This window comes from Manis pentadactyla, unplaced genomic scaffold (genome assembly GCF_030020395.1).
Source record: "Manis pentadactyla isolate mManPen7 unplaced genomic scaffold, mManPen7.hap1 scaffold_266, whole genome shotgun sequence".
NCBI lineage: Eukaryota > Metazoa > Chordata > Mammalia > Pholidota > Manidae > Manis > Manis pentadactyla.
In genome coordinates, this window is record NW_026644665.1 from 89,211 (window position 1) to 108,178 (window position 18,968).

The 18,968-nt window shown below is 41.7% G+C and overlaps 1 long non-coding RNA gene across 2 annotated transcripts in view; it reads right to left on the reverse strand.

Annotated features, from left to right (window-relative positions):
• LOC130682332 (uncharacterized) overlaps positions 1–18,968 on the reverse strand; it is a 109,852-nt gene that overhangs the window by 47,852 nt on the left and 43,032 nt on the right. For both annotated transcript variants that reach the window (XR_008995544.1, XR_008995545.1), the window contains exon 2: positions 9,188–9,282. This is a non-coding gene — a long non-coding RNA (uncharacterized LOC130682332). The remainder of the gene's footprint in view (positions 1–9,187; positions 9,283–18,968) is intronic.

Genomic DNA, 18,968 nt, shown 5'->3' on the forward strand with positions numbered 1-18,968 from the left:
TTGCCATCACTTTTTTACATATGTCTTTTGAAAATAATCTGAAAACTGTGAGAATGGGACATGTCCTCTTTTTTTTCTTTTTTGAAACAGGAAACGGAACAAATGCATAATATCAGAAATAAAAAGGAAGCATCATTATGCTGTCTGTAGGTCAGCAAGCAGTTCACCAATTCTTGGTCTAAGGACCTACTTTAAAAAGTTAAGGATTTTTCAAAAACTTTTTGTTTAATTAGGTTCTATGTATTGATACTTACCAAATTAGAAATTAAATCTGAGAAATTTTTTAAATATTAATTTATATAAAGGAATAATAAGCCTATTACATATTAACATAAACAATATTTTGATATAAAGAACCTTTTTAAAAACCTATTTTCCAAAAAACTTAGTGAGAAAAGTGACACTATTTTATATTTTTGAAAATATATTTAATGGCTGGCTTTACAGAAGACAGCTGGATTCTTACAACTGATTCTGCAATATGTTGTTTTGGTTGAAGTATATAATCATATAAGAAAATCTAACCTTACACAGATATATAGCCGGATGTGGGGAAGTTGAGGTTCCTAAGGCCAGGATCCTCACTGAACTTAAACTACCTGATGATGTAACTGGCCTGTTGCTAGGCTACCACTTCCACACCTTTAGGCAATAAGCTATTACTGTGCTATATAGAGCTCAGCCCAGTACTCTGGGCGGAGGCAGAGACTAGTGCTCCATCTACTGCCAGGAGAATAAACCGGGTAATAAACCCTTACACCCAAAAGAACGTTTTGCTGTCAATTTATTTGGTCACACTGAATCCATAGCAAACTTGCCCAGGGCTGAAACCCATTGGCAAGACAATTGGCGAAAGTCGAAAGGGTTCATTGTTGACTAAGGAAAAAGACGGCTGCCCTTATGGAAGGGGTGCTTCAGCGGGCTGCCCCTGTGAATGGGGAAACAGTGGATTGTCCCCAGTGGGTATGTGGTCTGAGGTGGCTTGCCTCCTAGAGAATTGGGCCCCACCCCAGGACTGGAGGCAAGTGAAGGTGACACCTGAGACAGTAGGGGTGGCTCTTAGCATCGTAAGAAGATCCTTTGAGAAGCAGAGTGCCGGGAGGCAGCAGGGACTGTGGGTTGGATGCTTCTCAGTCTTAAAAAGGTCTACAGAGGAGACCCAAGAAATGGCGGCATGAGAACGCGAGCTGCAAACTTCTGTGGATTCCCTGAGGAGGGAAATGGCATTGATGCAAGAGGAGGTGGCACGAGAACATGAGCTGCAAACCTCTGTGGATTCCCTAAGGAAGGAGATGGCCTTGATGTGAGAGGAGGCAGCACAAGAGCATGGGTAGCAAGGTGCCATTGGAGACGAGATGGCAGCGCTGCCAGGTGTTCTGAAGGAGGAAGAGGCCATTAAGAAAAAAGACGAACTCCTGACGGAAGCACAGGCAGAGGTGGCATGAGAACGTCAGCTGCAAAGCACTGAGGTGAAAGTAAGACACCTTCTGAAGACTGAGATAGAAAGGTAAAGATTGTAGCAGAGGAGGCACTCGGGGGAGGGGAGAGAAAGGTGTCATCAGCCCCAAAAATGGAGGAGCTGGGGAAAGATGAAGGGGTGGTGCCGGAGGCACTAGCACCTCCTGTACTGAAAGCACACCCAGTGGTTGTAAAGAAAATAAAGACCCACCAGCTGAGAGTTCCCCAAGGACAGGAGCAGCCCCCTCCCCAGGTCGTGGAGCACTCTATGGTCCACCCCTATACACAGGCCGAGCCAGTGGATTTGGGCTCCTGGTTTCAGCAGAAGCCCTCGGAATCAGTATCGGCTTGGCTCCTGCGTCTGTGGGACTTAGAGGTGGATGGAATTGTTCTGTTGAGATCAGAGATGGGAATGCTGTCTTCCCTGACAGTGCAGCCTGCCTTGAGGCAGCGATTACAAAATGCACATCAGACCCCAGGGAGTCACTCCCTTCTTGATTGGCTTATGGCTGCACTTCGTGCTGTGTGGCCCAATCCGGGTGATCTACCATCCTGTCCAGTTAGATGGCAAACATGTGCTGAATTCCAACAGGTGCTACAAGAGTTAGGCATAAGAAATGCCATCTAGAGTCGAGAGAATTATGGCCCAGATGAAGAGATTTTCACTACTGGGATGAGAAATAATGTACTTCAAACAGCTCCTACATCCCTCTTTGGGTCTCTAGTGGTCATTCTTTCCCCTCACTGAGGGCATCCCATAAGTGAGGTGACACATAAAGTAGCAGACTTAGGAGAGGCAGAAGCAATGAGAATCCAGAAAGAAATAAGACCTGTTACCCACAAGAATAATTCACAGGGCCCCATGAAGGTTACTAGGACGCAGATGTGGGTTGATTTAATAGGGGCAGGAGCAGATGGGAGGAAATTAGATGGGAAGTCAAACAGGATCTTACTAGAGCTGTGGCAATACCTGAAACCAGAGCAGCAGTTCCAGCCATTAAGATCAAAGAGGCAGAGGTCAGAGACAGGGGCACAAGTCCGGCCTGTGTGTTTGGAAGACTTCCTGCTGGGGAGAGAGCCAACCTCAATTGAGCACACACAGGAAGGTGATTGGGGAACAACACTTGACTGAGGGGGAAGTCAAGGTATTCACCCTGAGGGACCAGGGGGGAACTGGAGGCCACATGCTGAAATAGCTATCCATTGGTCCCCAGTGAACATACAACATGTCCTGGCTCTGGTGGACACTGGGGCTGAATGTTCACTGATTCATGGTAACCCTGAGTGGTTCCATGGGACACCCATTATCATAGATGGATACAGGGGGAAGGCTATCAGAGTGAAAAAAAGCCTAAATCCCTTTGGGAATAGGGCGTCTACCCCCAAAGGAGTATACTGTGTATATATCTCCTTTGCCTGAGTATATTTTGGGGATTGATATCCTGCAGGGTCTATGGCTGCAGACCACTGCAGGTGAGTTCAGACCGAGAGTACATGTGGTGAAGGCAGTTCTGAGGGGACATGCTAGGCACCCACCCATAGCTTTGCCTGTGCCTCAGCAGGTGACTAATACCAAACCATACAAACCGCCTGGAGGGCATAAAGAGATTGGAGAAACTCTCGAGGAGCTGGAAAAGGTGGGTACTATAAAGCCCACCCACAGTCCTTTAAATTCCCCAGTGTGGCCAGTCAAAAAGCCAGATGGCTCCTGGCATATGACTGTGGATTACAGAGAACCGAATAAGGTCATACCCCTCTATGCATGCTGCTGTCCCCTCTATTGCAGGCCTGATGGATACCCTCAGCCATGAACTAGGAACATACCATTATGTGGTAGATCTTGCTAATGCCTTCTTTTCCATTGACATTGAGCAGGAAAGTCAGGAACAGTTTGCCTTCACATGGGAAGGACGGCAATGGATTTTCACCGTCCTCCCACAGGGATACCTCCACAGCCCCACCATCTGTCACGGACTTGTAGCCCAGGACTTGGCTACATGGGAGAAACTGCCAATGGTGTGGCTGTACCATTATATTGATGATGTTATGCTCACGTCTGATTCTCTTTCAGATCTAGAAGGTGCAGCACCTAGACTGCTGTTAACATTTACAGGAGAAAGGATAGGCTGTGAACACCACCACCAAGGTTCAGGGACCTGGTTTGTCTGTCAAATTCTTGGGGGTCGGGTAAGACCAAAGTTATACCAGAAGCAGTTATACACAAAGTCCAGGCCTTTCCTACCCCCACAACTGCAGCATTGCTACAGGAGTTTCTGGGTCTTCTAGGATACTGGAGAGTGTTTATCCCACACTTGGCACAAATTCTGAAGCCCTTATACCGGTTGGTACAAAAGGGCATCAGGTGGAACTGGGATGAGACATGTGCATCTGCCTTTACTACAGCAAAACGGGCAGTCAAGGCCATGCAGGCCTTGACTGTGATAGACCCATCAAGGCCCTGTGAGCTGGACGTTCATGTCACTGAAGACGGTTACAGCTGGGGTCTCTGGCAGCGGCTTGAATGAACTCGCCAACCCGTTGGATTCTGGTCACAACTCTGGAAAGGGGCAGAGGTACGATACACTTTGATAGAAAAACAACTGGCTGCCGTGTACCACGCCTTGCTGGCTACAGAACCCTTCACTGGAATGGCCCCAATAAAAGGTAATAACCACCTATGCCATCTTGGGGTGGGTACGAGACTGGACCCAAAAGCCAAGGAGTGGTGTGGCACGAACACCCACACTAGCCAAGTGGGGTGCTTACCTACAGCAGCGTAGTGCCCTCTCTAGTAGCCCCTTGAGTGAAGAACTCCAATGCTTGTTGGGGCCAGTGACATATACTAGTGAAAAGCAGGAAGAACTTGCTTTTGAACCATTAGTAGTAGAGTCCCTATTAGGAGGGAAGAGCCCCTATACCCAAAGATGCATGGTACACAGATGGCTCCAACAGTCGGCAGCTCCCAAAATGGAGGGCCATAGCTTTCCATCGTAAGACTGAGACAATATGGATGGAAGATGGTGAGGGTAAGAGCAGCCAATGGGCAGAGTTGCAGGCTGTCTGGCTTGTGATCCGCAAGGAGCCCTCCCCTATAGTTGTCTGCACAGACAGCTGAGCTGTCTATCGGGGCTTGACCCTGTGGCTACCAACCTGGTATCATGCCAACTGGCTGGTTGGTCCCCGACCCCTTTGGGGACAAGAATTGTGGCAAGACTTATGGGCCTGTGGTACAGTATACCATGTGACAGGTCATTTGCCACTGGCATCCCCAGGAAATGATGCAGCAGATAAATTGGCCCAGATAACATTGGTTACAAGGAAAGCCTGCCTCTGATGTAGCCCAATGGCTACATCAGCATTTGTTGCATGCGGGGCAAAAGACAATGTGGGCTGTAGACCATCGGTGGGGCTTGCCTTCGACCTTTGAAGAAGTTAGTAGAGCCCGGCAGGAATGTGTCATGTGCTCCAAAAGGGATGTACACCGAGTTCCACAGCAACATGGGAGAATAGTTAAGGGGCCTATACCCCTCGTCAGGTGCCAGATAGACTACATTGGGCCTCTACCTGTGTCAGAAGGATATCAGTATGTGATGACTTGTGTGGACACAACAGCTGGACTTCTGGTTGCTTTTCCCACCTGTTGTGCAGACCAGCAGATGACCAAACAAGGCCTGGAGCGTCTTTTTGCTGCCTATGGCTGACCACAGGTAATTGAGAGTGATCAGGAGACTAATTTTTTTGTTGTTGTTGTTATCATTAATCTACAATTACATGAAGAACATTATGTTTACTAGGCTCCCCCCTTCACCAAGTACCCTCCACAAACCCCATTACAGTCACTGTCCATCAGCATAGTAAGATGCTGTAAAATCACTACTTGTCTTGCCTTTAGTTAGTCTGCTTTCTTTGCTGTGATTTTATTTTCTCTGGTGACATCTATTTAGCCTTAGGAGTGCTCCCATCTAGAGCAGTCCCTCTAAAATACCTTGTAGAGGTGGTTTGTGGGAGGCAAATTCCCTCAACTTTTGCTTGTCTGGGAATTGTTTAATCCCTCCTTCATATTTAAATGATAATCATGCTGGATACAGTCAATATCCTTGGTTTAAGGCCCTTCTGTTTCATTGCACTAAATGTATCATGCCATTCTCTTCTGGCCTGTAAGGCTTCTGGTGAGAAGTCTGATGATAGCCTGATGGGTTTTCCTTTGTAGGTGACCTTTTTCCTCTCTCGAGCTGCCTTTAAAACTCTGTCCTTGTCCTTGATCTTTGCCATTTTAATTACTATGTGTCTTGGTGTTGTCCTCCTTGGGTCCCTTTTGTTGGGAGTTCTGTGTACTTATGTGGTCTGAGTGACTATTTCCTCCCCCAGTTCGGGGAATTTTTCAGAAATTATTTCTTCAAATACACTTTCTATCCCTTTTTCTCTCTCTTCTTCTTCTGGTACCCCTACAATGCGGATATTGGTCCTTTTGTATTGGTCACACAATTCTCTTAATATTGTTTCATTCCTGGAGATCTTTTTATCTCTCTGCATCAGCTTCCATGCATTCCTGTTCTCTGGTTTCTATTCCATCAATGGCCTCTTGCATCTCATCCATTCTGCTTTTAAATCCTTCCAGAGATTGTTTTATTTCTGTAGTCTCTCTCCCTACTTTGTTAGTTAGCTCTTGCATTTTTCTCTGCAGCTCCATCAGCATGGTTATGACCTTTATTTTGAATTCTTTTTCAAGAAGATTGGTTAGGTCTATCTCTCCAAGCTCCTTCTCAGGGGTTGTCTCTTTGATTTTGGTCTGGATCAAATTCTTCTGCCTTTTCATGGCAATAGAGGTAGTTGTGGAGAGCTGGCGCGTGTGTCGGCTGGGAGAACGTCCCTTCTTGCTAGTTTGTGGCCTTCCTCTCCTGGGAGAATGGTGATCCCTAGCCGCTTGTCCTGGGCAGCTGCGCACAGACGGGGTCTCTGATTCTTGCCCGGCCTCTGTGGAGTAAGCTCCGTGGTTGCTGTGGGCATGGCCGCTTTCAGGCTGCTGCTCCGCTATGGCGGAGCCACATCAGAGGGGGAATGGGTGGGAGGCTGTTTATCACCGTGAGGGGCCTCTGAGCTGCGCTGCCGCCCAGGGGGTTAGGGCGTCCGGAGTTCCCCGGGATTCCCAGCAGCTGGGCTGAGTGTCCCGGGACACTTCTGTCCAGCTGTGGGGTCCCTGTCCCTTTAAGACTTTCAAAAAGCACTCGCTTTTCTTTGTCCCGGGAACACTGGCTGCAGGGACCCGCTCGCAGGTTTTACTATCCTGTTTCCCTAGTATCCAGCATCCCATGCACTGTGTATCTGCATTCCCGGTGCGGATGGCTGGGGCTGGGTATTTAGCAGTCCTGGGCTCCCTCTCCCTCCCCGCTCCGACTCCTCTCCTCCTGCCGGGAGCTGGGGTGAGGAGCGCTCGGGTCCTGCCAGGCCGTGGCTTGTATCTTATCCCCTTTGTGAGGCACTGGGTTCTTGCAGGTGTAGATGTAGCCTGGCTGTTGTCCTGTATCTTCTGGTCTCTCTTTTAGGGATAGTTGTATTTGTTATATTTTCAAAAATATATATGGTTTTGGGAGGAGATTTCCACTGCTCTAATCACGCCGCCATCTTGGCTCCACCCTCCTCAGGGCACCCATTTTAATGGACATACACTGCAGGAATGAGTGCGCCAGCTGGGAATCAAATGAAAGTTTCATGTGCCATGCAATCTACTGCAGCAGGCATGATAGAGGGGCACAATAGCTTGCTAAAATCTGGACTAAAGTCAGATACCAATAGTCTGCGGAGATGTTCAGTCTGCTTATGGACCATGCTACGGTGTTTGAACAACAGACCCCGAAAGGTAGCCGTGAGCCCCGTAGACATGTGAACGCATATGGCTGCCTCCCCTATACAACTGCAAGTACAAACCAAGGAAGAATCACTGAAGTTGAGGTTTGGCCACCAGAATAACATCTTGCTGCCAACACCAACTGCACTGAATCCCGGAGACTCCATTTAGTGGATGTGGCCTTCGACCTTTCGACACCTGGACCAACGATGGCTGGCTCTCCTGTGTATTCCTGGAATAACAGTAGAGTGGCCACCAAAGGTCACAGTAGTGTATCCTGAACAGTCAGAAGGTAGGAGCATCTTACCGGGGAGTGTTGTTTTATCATTATGTCCAGTGCATGCACCTCCAGTAGCACTATATATAGACCCTTCAGCAACCCCCACAGGGAAAGGAGTAAAAGTATGGTATACTAGACCTGGAGGGGATCCCTCTTTTGCTTCAGTCCTATCACAGGACCACTCTCTTGCATGCATCCTACCTGATGGACAGGATTTGCCTATGTCGGTAGCATTAAAACATGTGTCTTATCGACCCTAAAGTCTTTGTGGATTGAGAACTTCCTCTGGTTTGAGGATTATTAAAAGTTTTGTTATTAGGAACCTCCTCTGGTTTGAGGATTATTATAATTTTTGTTACCTGTATCAAAATCTTGCTGTATCCTAATTTTTATTATCTCTAAGTTGTTATCCTCTGTTGCTATTGTGGAATCTGGTCACAGTGCTCCAGCTTTCTCGCACAGGGTCCATTGCAGAAGACTGAAAGTGTACAGATTGTAAGGCGAGAATCCTGGAGGGGTGAAGTGTAGGGAAGTTGGGTTTCCTATGGCCAGGATCCTCACTGAACTTAAACCACCTGATGACGTAACTCACCTGTTGCTAGGCTACCGCGTCCAGACCTTTAGGCAATAAGCTATTATTGTGCTATATAGAGAGCTCAGCCCAGTGCTCTGGGCAGAGGCAGAGATGCTACTGCTTGACCTACCACAGGGAGAACAAGCCAGATAATAAACCCTTTCACCCCAAAGAACGTTTTGCTGTCAATTTCTTTGGTCACATTGAATCCATAGTGAACTTGCCCGGGGCTGAAACCCATTGGCAAGACACTGGAAAAGCTAGTATTTTAATAATCATTACAAGTAACTTCATATCCTAACCTTGACAAATGGTAGTTTCTTGAAGGTTAGCTTCTTGAATGTGGATTCTAAAAGTTTATCATTTTTGCTAGGTACATAATGTTGTGGGCACGTTTTCGTATTTCAAAACATCAGTACTTGGTTTTTTGGTTTTACTCTAGCCAAGATTTGATATTCTGAAGGGTACTTTTAAGGTATAATTCACTTGTAAAATTCATTCATTTAATGTGTAAAATTCAGCAGTTTTTACTATTTTCACAAAGTTGTTCAACCATTAACCATCATCTAATTCCAGAACATTTTAATTACTCCAATAAGAAACCCTGTTAGTAAAAGGTACATTTTTATTCCCAGGGAGAAACATCTGAGACAAATTTAATTTAAAAAGATATACAAGAAGCATAAGTCTCTGCAACACTATGCTCAAATTTATATATATATTTAAATGTGTAGAACAGACTGGTAGGGAAAACAAATACCCAAAAATTAAGAGTAGCTGTATTTGGATAGTGGTATTAGAATGACTCTTTTTCATGTATTTCCTCTAAAGCTATGTTTTTATAATATTACCTCTATGGTTCTTAAAAAGGTATAGCACAGACATACACCTTGGATTGCTAGAATTTATACTACAATCCAAGTAAATACAAGTTGACACTTCTTTTTAATGCCCACTGTATTTTTTATTAAATGTCTTTCAAAGTAGATAAAATAAGTATAAAGTTAAAAAAAACTTTGGCCACACTTACTAATCTGGTTGAAATCCACAGCTGCATCTTACTTTATGACAAATTGGACTGTTTCATCACTTTGCATCTGGGCATCTACTTCTTAATGGTCATTTCTGAAATAAAGATGTAGTAATTAAGAATATATTATAATGAAAACATAAAATCTTTAAGGCAACTTTCTAAATTTACTGACTAGAGGGGACTATCAAATCAGTCCTGGGACAACCTGCTAGTAAAAAACATTAAAAGGGCTGAGGGGTAGGTGGAAGGGGTGGAACATAGGCTATCATCCCACAGGACCAGAATTAAACAGCTATGTTATATGTACTGAGTATAAAAACCTATAACCTCTTCAGTCCTCAATCCCTTTCATCTACCAGAGTCTTGCCATGTATAGACTCGATGAAAAAAGGGAGAGAAAGACGAGAACTGTAAATATTTATTATGCTTATTTGTCTATTTTTCCACACATGTAGACAGTAAGGTCCAGAGGAGACTTTTATCTGTTTTATTTATGGATATCTTTCCAGCACCTGAGACAATGAACACTGCGCAGTAAGTGCTCAGTAAACATTAACCGGAAGAATGAAAAAATTGATAATTTAACTGGAATTGATAAAATCTTCCATCTGACAGCATTTCAAAACGGCAAAGTCTCAAAATGCCATTTCTTCTACACATACACCATTGATGTTAATGCCAACTACAATCACTGTTTTCTCCCCCAATAAAGAAAGCTCATAAACAAAAGACAATCAAGACATGGTACCAACCCTCAAGAAACAGAACAAAAGCATGTATCACTTTGTAATTTTGTTTGTGCAACGTCAGGGAAAAACTCTTAGAAGGGCAATTGCTAGATATGCAATTTCGCTACTACTGCCAATGTGTGGTTGGTGTCTTTTTCTTTTTTAAACATATAGTTTCTTTTGGGGTGCCTGTGCAGACAGCTACGAATATGAGAAAAAAAGTTTTAAGGAGTGAAAAGTTGAAAGCTCTCAAGATAAGGAGATAAAAGGCATCCAGATTGATAAGGAAGAAATTAAACTGTAAACTATTTGCAGACGACATGATGTTACACATAGAAAACCCTAAAGACACCACCAAAACCTATTAGAATAACTAAATTCAACAAAGTTGCAGGATACAAAATTAATACACAGAAATCTGTCACATTTCTATATACTAAAAACAAACGAGCAGAAAGAGAAATCAGGAAAACAACTCCATTTACAACTGGATCAAAAAGAATAAAATACCCAGGAATAAACCTAACCAAGAAGGTGAAACACCTGTACTCCAAAAACTGTAACACACTCATCAGAGAAAATAAGACGACACTGATAAATGGAACTCTATCCCATGCTCATGATAGGATGAATTAATATTGTCAAAATGGCCATCCTGCCCAAAGCAATTTACAGATTCAATGCAACCCCTATCAAAATACCAGCAGCATTCTTCAATCAACTAGAACAAATAGTTCTAAAATTCGTAGGGAACCACAAAAGACCCTGAATAGCCAAAGCAATCCTGAGAAAGAAGAACAAAGCAGAGGAGATTACACTCCCTAACTTCAAGCTCTACTACAAAACCACAAGTAATCAAAACCGTTTGGTACTGTCACCAGAACAGACCCACAGATCAATGGAACAGAACAGACAGCCCAGATATAAACCCACACACATACAGTCAATTAACATATGATAAAGGAGTCACGAATACACAATGGGGAAAAGACAGCCTCTTCAACAACTGGTAATGAGAAAACTGGACAGCTAAATTTAAGAAAAATGAAACTAGATTATTGTCTAACTCCATACACAAAAGTCAACTGGAAATGGATCAAAGACCTAAATGTAAGTCATGAAACCGTAATACTCTTAGAAGAAAAGAGAGGCAAAAATCTCTTGAATAAACATGAGCAATTTTTTCCTGGACACATTTACTGGGGCAAAGGAAACAAAATCGAAAATGAACAAGTGGGACTACATTGAACTAAAAATATTCTGTACATCAAAGGACACCATCAGCAAAACAAAAAGGCATTTCAAAATATGGGAGAATATATTCATAAACAACTCACCTGATAAAGAGTTACCATCCAACATACATAAAAAACTCATACTCCTCAACATCCAAAAAAACAAATAACCCAATTAAAAAAATAGGTGGAGGACCTGGACACTTATACAAAGAAAAAATTCAGATGGCCAACAGGCACATGAAAAGATGCTCCACATCACTAATCATCAGGGAAATGCAAATTAAAACTACAATGAGATTATCACTTCACACCAGTTAGGATGGCCACTATCCAAAAGACAAGAAATAACAAATGCTGGCAAGGATGCGGAGAAAAGGGAACCCTCCTACACTGCTGGTGGGAATGTAAATTGGTGCAACTGCTGTGGAAAGCAGTATGGAGATTCCACAAAAAGCTAAAAAATAGAAATACCATTTGACCCAGAAATTCCACTCCTAGAAATTTACCCAAAGAAAACAAAATCCCTGATTCAAAAAGACATATGCACCCTATGTTTATCGCTGCACTATTTACAATAGCCAAGATATGGTCCAAGCCAAGATATAAGTGCCTATCAGTAGATGAATGGATAAAGATGTGGTATATATACACAATGGAATTATTGTTCACCCATAAAAAGAAAGGAAATCCTACCATTTGCAACTAGAGGGCAGAGAAAGACAAATACCATATGATTTCAGTTATTTGTGGAGTATAAAAACAAAGGAAAATGGAAAGAACAAAACAGCACTAGACTCACAGACACACTGAGAAGTGACTACCAGTTACCAAGGGGAAGGTTTGGGGAGGGTGAGAGGGAGGGTGAAGGGGATAAAGGGGCACAGTAATTCGCAATAACAATATAAATTGGTCACAGGGACGGCATTAATAACAATATAAATCGGTCACAGGGACAGCATTACAGCATGGAGAATATAGTCAATGATTCTGTAACATCTTATTACATTGATAGATACTAACCGCACTAGAGGGGGTGGGGATTTAATAATATGGGTAACTGTTGAACCACTGTGTTGTATGTTTGAAACCAACATAAGATTGCATATCAACAATACTTCAATAAAAATAAAGTTGAAAGGTCTCAAGAATACCCTCAAGGAACCCAACAGTTCCCTACTTCCCCTCCTGCTGGGAATGTAAGTAAACTGGTGCAACTACTGTTGAGAGGCAAAAATCTCTCACATGGCTAAATTATTATTCCACAAAATGCTACTTTTTATTAAAATTGTGTGGGAGGGGGTAATACAAGTATTAATATAGACTTGTTCTTTTTTTCTTTCAAAAAGAAGCAATGGAAGGATAAACAAAAACCACTTAAAATAGTCAGCTACAGTGAAAAGAGAAAAGCAGGGTAGAAGGGATAAGGATGGAAGATGACAGCTTCACAGAACATACCTTGTGTTAGAGTTTTGGCTTTGGAGACATGTTTTAAGCCCAAATGAACAACACTGAATACCAGAATGATAATGACCATCAACAACCGAAACAGTAAACATATATTTTTTTAATTCATGGTCATCTTTGGAAATTGCTAGGGCACTACCTTATTATTCTGAAAGTTGACAGAGGACAAGAATGAAGCATTTATCCTAGCTTTCTTATATGAAACATATCCCAGAGTAACCAAGCAGTGAGTAAGTGAAAGCTCTTTTTTCACAGGACTCCAAATAATGAATGTAGAAGGAAATGATAGGATAAGAAAATCAACATTTTATAACACTAATGAAATAACAGATATCAAAAATGATCAATGGTAGCTAAAGCCATTAGGTAAAAAGGTAGATGGGAAACTTTAAAATAATGGGTAAGTCAGGCTGACAAAACTTGAACCCAATGACTAATCTGATCATTCAAACAGGTCAATCATATATTAATGTGCAAAAGTACTCATCACTATCAATTACGTGTTCATCTATGGAGCTCTAGTTTCAAAATATTAAATATAAATTCCGTAGTAGTACCATTTCCACTCTTACCAGCATGGGCCAAGCCACCTTCTTTCTCATCTGCACTACTGCAGTAGTTCCCTATCTGATCCCCAGCATCTCCGCTTGGTAATGAGAAATAACCCCTCAGCAAGTTAGTCAAGTTAGTCCTTTTCATAGTCAGATCATGTCATTCTTCTGCTTAAACCCTCCAAGTCCATCTCACTAGTCTAAAAGCCAAAGTCCTTACAAAGGCCACAAGGGACCACGATCTGATTATTTTCCTTCCCCATGTCTCTAATCTCCTACCACTCTACCCCTTTATTCACTCAATTCTGGCCACACTGGCCTCTTTCCTCTCCTCAAACTCATCATGCATGTTCTTACATCAGGATCTCGGGACTTATTTTCCCTCTGCCTGGAACACCAGGTATCTCTCTGGTTTATTCCTCTTCCACTTCCTTTAGGACTTGGTTTTTTACAAGCTATTTCATCAAAAGAGATACACCCTGGTACCCTAAGCAAGCCCAAAATATCTGCCTCAAATTTTCTTATCTGGCATAGAATATGTAAGGAGAAATAAGTCATAAATTCTGGAAATGATATCATTTGAAACACAAGTCATCAATTTCCACATCTTTGTGTCTAAACATCTATAAAACTATATTGCCCCTTTTAAAAGATTCTATGAGCTCAACTTCAAAGAATTAATGAAGATGTAACTAACCACAGTGAGTTTTTTGTTTGTTTTTCTATTTGGTTTTGTGGGTTTTTTTGGCGGGGGTTGTTTTTTAAATCATCTGTATCCATAATTCTAGAAAGGAGTGGTGAAAGATTTGAATTAAGTCCCATTAAAAAATAACTAGCAAAATAAATGGCATTCCTTTGCCTCCCACTTCTTTAGGGATTTCTCTTTGGCATTACATTACGAAGTTCCAAACAATCTCAGGAAAACTTAGAGACTTCCAATTTTATCTATTATCTTTAGGCACGATGACCACCAGAAAGAATCAAAAGAACTCAGTAACTCTAACACAACTAGACTAGTTTTGACATGGTAGGGATGTTTGAACTTAATTATTTTTCTTTAAATAAACAAACTGCCCCTGGGCTAACACCTACTCTGCCTTTTAAACATCCTGTGGCTGGCAAGCTTCAGGGTCTTAAGAGAGACAGCCAGGGGACAGAGAAAAACAGCAAGGATGACTCAGTGATCACATTTAATAGCCTCTGAAGACCGAAACAAAGATACCAGTTTTGGCAAGAGTTCTCCAGAGCTGCCCCAAAACTGACTTATTCACATACCTTTCATCTGAACAATCTATTTTCACTTAGTTTAAGGTTCACAAAGCACTTGTTATGTGCCCATCCAACCCTAGGTACAAAATAAACCAAGAGCACAATGAAAACAATCAGCAGGGGTACTAAGGGTTGGATGATGACATTTAATTTTAAACCATGCTTTGTTTGGCAGTGGAGAACACAAAGAGAACTCAAGTATTTGGGTATAGAAATGCCCCTGCAAATTTGGAAATAAGACTTTAGCAAATTCACCCACTTGAAAGGCTAGTAATATTCAAGTAACCTTCACTGAGCAACTTCTGTGTGCCATATATTTACACTGACTCTCTTAATTTTCTGAACTCGCCTATATGAAAGGTATTAATAAAGCACACGGAGTCGTTAAGTAACCTGTCCAAACCAGAAGGAGCGCCAGGATGCAAAATCCCAGTCTTTCTTTTTCATTCTTGTAATGTGCACTAAACTGGAATAAAATTATTAGTCACAAATACATTTCCCCGTAAGAGTAATGTAAATGTATATGGGTCATTTTAGATATTTGTTACATTCTTCCACAGTTGCTTTAGGTAAGAGGACAAAGGGGAAGGTTCACTGTTACACATTAATAAGAAAGCTGTGGCATGAAGGGGTGAATCAGAAGAATATGCTACATTCAAGCCTAAGGGAACTGAGTTAAGAGTAAACCATACATACCACAGTTCACTAATTAGTATTCATTCAATGATTAACCTGAATCACATCTAACTGACCAGCAGCTCCTTCATATATCCTGAGAAGTCAGGGAAATAATGTTAAGATTTAGTAGAGTGGGTACATAGGTGTTTATCAAAATGTACTTTCTCAATGTTTAAAATACTTCTCTTTCTTGATATAGGCAGATATATATATATTCATACATGTAATAAAGTATATTAATTTCTTAATGTTTACAACATAATTATTACAGTTATGATGCCTAATTTTCCTTTTCTGGAAGTTTCTCTCATGTGAACACTTGAATTCCTTTCTAACACTATGACGTAACACTGATTGGCCTGTTCTTTACTCAACAGAACCTGATTTTTAACGTCATTAATCAAAAAACTATTTTGTAGGAATATTTTCTTTCTAAATTGTAAACTTAATTGGTTATTATTAGATGCACCCACTCTATATCACACAGCAAGTTACAGTAAAAGTAATTTATCTATTGTGAATAAAACACAGTTACTTAAGTGTCAGGCACATTACCCAGGAAATGTGGCCTTGCTACACTAATGTCCTCAGTTATGTGGAGATAGTGGAAATTCTTCAGAAAAAAGTATTCCCACTGACTAAAAAACATGCCATTTAAGCACTGTACTGCTTTATGAGGAGAGATTCTACAGATTGATGATTTAAAAGTTTCCCAAAGTCCTAAATACATATGCTAGGTATTCTAGATACTTTATTGTATCCTGGGAATTTTCAGCATAAATTAACACTTAAAAAAAATACTCCTCACAATCTTAAATCTGAATGGTAAAGAAAGATGAAGGAAAGGGAAGGGGAGGTCACACTCTCCCAAGACATCAAGTGTAAATACCTTATTTTTTAAAAACCTTAGGATTTTTAGAGTGGATTAAAGATCGTGGCATGAGAGGTAAGACAGAAACCTCCTCCTAAAACCACATACAATATAAAAATATACCAAACACATCATATACTGAAAGAGCAAGAGGAAAAAAAGCTGTGGCAGACAGTCTACACCTGGGGAAAACAGCAGACCTCAAGGAAAAGGGTAAAGTACCAAAGCCATAACTCAGAGGGACTCAAGCCTTCCCCCACTGCAGCTCGCTGGCGGGAGGAAGAGAAACAGAGCAGGGAGGGGGTGGAGGACTAAGACTGCTGAACACCCAGCCCTGGAAGATCTGCTCTGGGAGCATGAACCTACATTACATGGTGCTCTGGAGATTAGTGGGGTTGGGAACATGAGACAGACAGAATACCTGGAGACACTAATATTTCAGTTCTTGTGGAAAACAGATACCCACAACCAGCCATTCTGGGACAAAACAAAGGCAGGCAGTCTGAGAGACTTCCTAACAGAGAGAGGGCTGCTAAAGGGGCAAGGATTGCACAGAGCTTGCTCTTTAGGTGAAAGGACAGGTGGACAAAATTGTCCGGGGGCACTCTGCCCAACAGGTTGGGAACTTTCAGAAGGTTCAGTCACAACATCCTCATCACTGCCTAAGTGGCTCCAAGGCCCCCCACCGTGATACGGAACCTGCTGCGCCTTCCTCCCGACTGACACTGGCTCACAAACCAACCATTGTGCCAGGCCAGGCAGAGAGCAGCCCCACCTACAGCAGCTACAAGTGCAAAGCATAGTGGCTTCTCCCTGCATGCTCGGCCCACTGGCCCTGGCAGTGGAGACAGGCACTACAGCCGGGAAGCAGGAAAAGACCTCTTTCCTCCTGACAGGCACCACTGCCACTCCCCTGTGACCCCAGCTATCGCTCCAGGGGATGAGCAGGTCCAGAGAGTTGGGCTTCTGGGCACTAGAGGTCGCCACATACAAATATGAAACAACAAAGCAACCTGGTTCAAACCAAAATCCCACAAACACAAGAAAGAGAGCCAAGTGAAAATGAACTTATCACTCTTCCTGAAAGAGATTTCAAAATAAAAATTATAAACATGCTAATGGACGTACAGAAAAATATTCAAGAACTCAGGAAGGAATTCAGGAATGAGATACATTCAAAAAACAGTTTCTGAAATGACACACACAATGAAGGGATTCAAAAGCAGATTAGATGATGTAGAGGAGATGGTAAATGTAATAGAAGTTAGAGAAAAGAAATACAAAGAATATGAGACACAGAGAGAAAAAAGGATCTCTAGGAGTGAAAGAACATTGAGAAAACTGTGTGAACAATCCAAAGGGAACAATATTCACATTACAGGGGTACAAGAAGAAGAAGAAGAGAGAAAAAGGGATAGAAACTGTCTTTGAGGAGATAACTGCTGAAAATTTCCCCAATCTGGGAAGGAGATGGTATATCAGGCCATGGAGGTGCACGATCTCCCAACACAAGGGACCCAAGGAGGATAACACCAAGACATATAGTAATTAAAATGGCAAAGATCAAAGACAAGGACAGAGTATTAAAAGCACCCTGAGAGAGAAAACAAATCACCTACAAAGGAAAACCCATCAGGCTATCATCAGACTTCTCAACAGAAATCTCATAGGCCAGGGGGAGTGGCATGATATATTTAATGCAATAGAGCAGAATACCATACGTGGCAGGATTATCATTTAAATTTGAAGGAGGGATTGAACAACTTCCAGATAAGCAAAAACTGAGAGAATTTACCTCCCACAAACCATCTCTACAGTGTATTTTAGAGTGACTACTATAGATGGAAGTGTACCTAAGGAAAAATAGCTATCACCAGAAGAAATAAAACCATAGTAAAGAAAGTAGACCAATTAGTTACTAAGCAGATACAAAATCAAATCAATTACCCCCACGGTAAGTCAAGGGATAGACAAAAAGTACAGAATATGATACCTAATATATAAAGAAGGAAGGAGGAAGAAGGGGGAGGAAAAAAAGAATGTTTAGATTGTGTTTATAACCGCATACTAAGTGAGTTAAATTAGACCATTAGATAGTAAGGAAATTATCCTTGAACTTTGATAACCATGAATCTAAACCCTGCAATGGCAATAAGTACATACATATCAATAATCACCATAAATGTAAATAGTCTGAATGCACCAATCAAAAGACATATAGAGTCAAGGAATGGATAAAAAAACAAGACCCATCTATATGGTGCCTACAAGAGACTCATTTCAAACCCAGACACATACACAGACTAAAAGTGAAGGGATGGAAAAACATATTTCATGCAACTAATAGGGAGAAAAAAGCAGGAGTTGCAGTACTTGTATCAGACAAAATAGACTTCAAAACAAAGAAAGCCACAAGAGACAAAGGACATTACATAATTATAAAGGGATTAATCCAACAAGAGGACATAACCATTATAAATATCTATGCACCCAACACAGGAGCACCTACATATGTGAAACAAATACTAACAGAATTGAAGGGGGAAATAGAACGCAATGGTATTTTAGGAGACTTCAGTACTCCACTCACTCCAAAGGATAGATCAACCAGACAGAAAATAAGTAATGACACAGAGGCACTGAACAATGTATTAGAACACATGGACCTAATGGAAATCTACAGAACACTTCATCCAAAAGCAACAGGATACACATCCTTCTCAAGTGCACATGGAACATTTTCAAGAACAGATCATATACTAGGCCACAAAAACAGCCTCAGTAAATTCAGAAAGACTGAAATTCTACCAACCAACTTCTTAGATCACAAAGGTATGAAGCTAGAAATAAATTAAACAAACAAAAAAAAAAACAGAAAAGCCCACAAACACATGGAGGTTTAACAACATGCTTCTAAATAATCAAAGGATCAATGAACAAATAAAAACAGAGATCAAGCAATATATGGAGACAAACGAC